Raw genomic sequence first — 6,000 nt, forward strand, 5'->3', positions numbered from 1 at the left:
TGTGGTAATGGAATCTTTATATCATCTGAATAGTTGTAAAGATACGCATATTGATCTGGAAAATAGACTACATAGTCAAGTTACTCTTATTGTATGATTTCTACTAAAACGGTGTATTCTGTTATAGGCTTTTAATGTTACAATCATCACCTACCCTTTTGTCACGGACGGACAAGTCTTTCAGTGCTATTTTACAATATTGACTAAAGAATCAACGATTAGAATAAATAAATTACTTAATAAACAAACAAACAAAAAAACAATTAAGAAGAAAATACATCAAATTATTATAAACATTCAAAGTCCAAGAGCTTCAGTAGTTTGTATATCCAGATTACTTCCCTATATGATATTTCGTTATGACGGTAATGGTATCGTGCACGACAGTTTCAATATAATACGTAGATATGTTGTTTGTTGAATGATGTATGATTACGTTCAATCTGTATGACCACTCCTTAACACCGCAGCATTGTATTATTCTGGTGTAGGTTGGAACCTAATGGTATTTCTATATAAGATTGATACTTATAACACTTATTAATCAAGTTCTTTACAGACATATTTGTCTAAACTTGATATATTAATTTGATATAAACACTTTACGTAGCCTTATTAACGGTACATCCCTTATCAAGACTCATCCATCAGCATTGCCGAACACATAATTCATTTAAAAAGGTCTTCCCGAATCGACTGGACGTACACACTGACATTAATATTTGCCACTGGTCTTTAATCAAACAAGTATTACTTCATAAACACATTACTGAAAAAGGGTGAGGTTAATTGTTTGTTTGTGTAGTATCTCAGACCCGTTAAAATACAATTATAAATTTAAAAAAACATTACCCCCTCCCTTTGGCAAATACTCATTTGAGAACAAATACCATTTGAAATAATCAGAAAATATAGAAATGTAGGGATCCTTAACATCGCATTTCTTTTTCTTCGTCTGTAAGCACGCTTATGTAGCCTACGTTTTAATGCGTGATCGAGACAACTTTAAACTACTGCAAATCATCCAAAATGACTTTCTCAAAGGAGCAACCTCTTTACTTCAAGAAAAAAAAGGGGGATGGGTGTTCTGATTCAGCATTTTTTTCTCGCGCGTCTCGATCACGCATTAAAACGTAGGCTTCCTTGGTTTGACTTATGGTAATGGAAGCTTTATATCATCTTACTAATTGGTACGCATAATGATTAGGAAAATAGACCAGATAAATCACATTGTACAGTCGTCATGAGCAAAAAAAACATTTGATCGAACAACTGTGTATTCTGTGTTTGGAAAGAGGGGTCTGATTGGTGTGATTTGAACACAGTTTTATTTGTCTTATTCACCTTTTATTCGGGTGTATTACTGTGTATTTGTAAGACATTGTCATACATAAACTGGCCAGGAAAGGCAACACCCGGCCATCAAAAGCTTTATTATGTGAAGCCTAGGTGAACGAGTGGTCTAGCGTGTTGGATACAGTGCAAGGCGATTTGGTGTCACGATATGTCAGTAGCATGAGTTCGAATCTCGGCGAGGGAAGCACAAAATATTTGCACCTAACATTGTTGGGCTGAAACAGTATTTGGAAGGCCTTATAATTTACCTCAATTTAGATAGACTCTTATCTTTTAAAGAGCCGAAATAGGATGAACGGGTTATATAAACCAGCGGGCAAATATAATACAAGCCCAAACTAAATAAATATAAACAAGTCTAAATTAAAAACAACGTTCAAACCAATGATTGCGTTGGATAAAAACCGCATTTTGTATACGTGGGATGTAAAACAATTTTCGTTGTTGAGGGGTTTGAATACAGCACAAACAACTTTTCCCAAAGGACCAAAAAAGTATATTTTAACAAAACGCATGTTAGTAACATGAGGTTCTTCAATTCTGCTGTCTGCGATTGACGATTGCCAAATAAATTGATCACACTATATATCAATTGGATCTTTAAAGTTAGTTAATACCAAACAGAAAACAATAAACTTGCGGCAAAGATGGTCACCACAAACATGAGGTGCTAATTTTTTACACCATATCCGGATTTCGACGATAAATGTCTCTTCAGTGATGTTAGGGATCGAAACAGTATTTGGAAGGCCATATAATTTATCTCAATTCAGATAGACTCTCGAATTCTAAAGAGTCGAATAGGATGAACGGATTATATAAATTAGAGGGAAAATGTAATACAAGCCCATAAGAAATAAATATAAATAAATTGAAAACAAATTTCAAACCTATGATTGCGTTGGATAATAGACGGTGTCATATCATCCGATCTATACTTTAAACCTTCAGAAAAACATCAGGACCCTTTCTCCTTAAAACACCCAAAACACTCTAAAAAAAGTTTCTTATACAGTCAAGCTCTCAGAGTAAAGCAGATTTGCTCCTCTCAGGAGGCTGTTACAAAAATGGTTACAGGAACTTCGCGGTTTTCTTACCAAACGAGGTTATAAAAAATGGACATAGATAAGGGGTTTGTGCGTGCTAATAACAACAGCCGCAATGACCTATTACAGTACAAACAGAAGAGGCGCAGCAAAATAGTTCCGTTTTTTTTAACATACAATCCCGCCTTTACTAATCTTTCACGTTTGACCGGTGCCAATTGGCAAAGTATTGCCAAGCACCCAGAATTGTCCAATATCTTTCCCAATCCTCCTGTCTTAGTTTTTCGGAGACCAGCAAGACTAAATAGTGAGAGCTGACGTCTCCTCTAAAAAAAAGGTGTTCAACTGCAGGATGGTGTAAGTCGTGTGGTAACAGACGATGTCTGAATTGCCCAAGCCGATCTGAAATGGAAAAAAAATATAGAATGAGTCATTTATTTTCCATACCATCACTCAGTTTCATGACATCACTATCTAACTTGTCTCTTACAGTTTTAAGGTTGTTTTTTTTGAATTTTTTGAATTCTACTAGTTTAAACACCAGGGTTCTTTTAATTTGGTAGAAATGGGCAAGTACGCATCCACGTTCAATTATTAACTAATGCCAACATTTACTATTATCTTTTTTTATCATTATCAAACAGCTATTTTTTTGGGATGATAAATATGCAGCCTCTGTTTGACATATTTTACCAGCTCAGGTCAATCAGTGGTGTTTATTTGGAATTTATTTACACGCAGTTGTTGTAACATCTAAAATGACGTCTTTTTGGAATTTCTAATTACTATTTTATTTTATGCATGTCTTTTAGTCTTTTTTTCTATATTTCAAAATTTTACTAGCGTCTCGACATATGATGGTCGGGTAATACTGTTTCACTTTTTTGTATTGTACATATTTCAAGATTGCTATAGTTTAATAATAAGAATAGATTAATCTGATTCATTTTACATCGTTCTCATACTGATGAAGGATATCTGTTATCCGAAATATTTAACATTTGTTCATGTTATTCATGTTATTGTTATTTTATGGTGATGTTGTACCCTTTTGGACTTGTTATATATTACATTTTTTAGTGTACTTTATTATAACTACATGATTCATCGTCCCGTAAGAATTATCGTTGGCTATTATTCAGTCATTTTATACATTGTTTATTCCCTCGCCGGAATTAGGGAAGAACCAAAACGAATGTTATATACAGAATGTATTTTCAGCCTTATATCACCATCACTGCTGGTGATCCGATGGATACAATCTGTTGAAGAGTCGTCACTAGTTCAGACGTACTTATATATATATATTTTAACCCGGACCGACAGAAAGTGATTTTATTCACTCTATGTTCGAGTAGTATTTATACAAACATCATCAGCACTCAACATATGAAGAATTTCAGTCGGATAAATATGAACCCCCTTATGCCAAGTTTCAAATGTATGTAACGATATTTGTTACACGTATGAGTACATTTTAAATAGACTTGTTATTATCCAATTTAAATCTGACTCCGTCATGTCGAACTACAAAAGTAAAATAGGTCTTATTTAGGTTTAGAACTGTATAGGGGAAGACAAGACCAACAAGATGGAGTTAAAATTGCAGCCACTGTATAATCCAACAGGTAACTGGACACATTGTATCGTGTAAAAGCAACATTGAGTCCCGTTAGTCTGCCACCTTATCAGGGAATCGATTTCAAAATGTTTAACTGTGGTACATTACCTATATATAACAACGGGATTTTCTTGCTGGATTTTAAAATGTTTAACAATGGTACATTAACTATATATAACAACTGGATTTTCTTGTTGGATTGACGCATGTTTCTGCTTCTTGATCTGGTAGTTGTCGCTATGGTATTTTTTCGTTTTTTTCTCAATTTGTATGTGATGCATTGTTAAAAAAAAACCGAAAATGTCGTAAGAAAAATGTCACTAAATCCAAAATACCAGCGGAATAAAAGCATTGTGTTGCCGTTATCTGGATATAATTTATTTGTTTAAGGATGTCTCAACATATAATTGTGCAAAAATATGTCTAGATTAGGAATTTTGGATCCTCAATGCTCTTCAACTGTTTACTTGTTTGGCTTTATAAATATTTTGATATGAGCGTCACTAATGAGTCTTAATTAGACGAAACGCGCGTCTGGCGTACTAAATTATAATCCTGGTACCTTTGATAACTATTAGCAATATTGGTCTCATCCATGATTGATTGTTTTAAATGGCCGCCGAATGAGTGCATGCATTTTCATATGAAATATCATATCAATATGTTCAAATATGTCTTTGGGGACTGACCCAAAGGACTTTTCAAGGGTAAACCATATCTCCATCCATTGACTTCTCTCGTCTGCCAGTTAAATTCATTAGAGGAGATCTGTTTCCGTGGGCTGTGTCTGTTTTGATAGGGGATCTTTGTCTACAGCAACGTTAAATTTGATGTATCAATAAGGGGGATAACCGAGCACTTATTTAAAGTTTATTAATCATATAAACAACTGTAGCAACATGAATGTTGAAGAGCAAAAGTGTGCACGCCATTTCACGTGTAACAATTGTTCACTGGTAGTTTAGAATACTCGACCTGTTCCTTAATCTGCAGGTTATTATTTAACTTATGCAGAAGAATCAAAAATGAAATAACCCTACCTTAACACATCATTTTAATTAGGTATAATTTAAATTTGAAGCCTATAAGAAACGGAATAATCTTCATCTTTAGAGTTTTCTTTAAAAGCCAGTCTGCCATAAAACCATGCAAAATCTCAAATTTCGTCCAAATTGAAAGTATTAACTTTGCAACATTTTATATATTTCCAAAATCTTTGGGTATTAAGGAGTTAAGATAAAAAAAAAATTTGGTTAATTCACACGATTTTCCATTTAACAGCCTTATTTGCATATTTGTGAATTATAAAAAAAATAATGCCAAAAAATCACCAAAATTTAGGTACTTTTTAAAGATCTGAATAATGAATATACCTCTTAAATATAGCATTATCTTGTTATATTTTGCAAAGAACATAATAAAAAAAATGAAAAAATGCATTTTTACCTTTTGGCAGGTTGCCAGAATGATTCGTGCAACAGATGTATTAGAAAACTTGCAGTACATGTACTCAGTAGGTGTTTTCTCTCATGATCATATTTATTTTTTTAAACTTTAAGAATGTTTTTAAAGATGCATATCAGTTCTAAGACAAATAAAAAAATTTAGCCTGCCAAATAACGGGAAGTAAGTAAAAAATGCCCCCAAATATCTATAAAATGCACTAATGTAATAGTTTTTGGACCTCAACATTTTAACTAAAACTGATCAAAGTAGACTTATATTTCGGACAATAACTTTAGTTTAAGTGTATAGATCTTTATGATTTTTTTTTCTCAGAAGGTTCAATAACACAAAAGGAAGCTTTGGATTGATTTTGGGGATGATGGTCCCTATCGTTTAGGAATTAAGGGCCCGAAAGGGGCCCAAAACAAGCATTTTATAGTTTAAGGATAATAACTTGTGTATAATTATTTCAATTGCTCTGATATTGTATCATAATGTTTAAAACCACAAGTAGAAGGTTATGATTCCTTT

Source organism: Mytilus trossulus, unplaced genomic scaffold, assembly GCF_036588685.1.
Source record: "Mytilus trossulus isolate FHL-02 unplaced genomic scaffold, PNRI_Mtr1.1.1.hap1 h1tg000122l__unscaffolded, whole genome shotgun sequence".
In the NCBI taxonomy this organism is placed as follows: Eukaryota; Metazoa; Mollusca; class Bivalvia; order Mytilida; family Mytilidae; genus Mytilus; species Mytilus trossulus.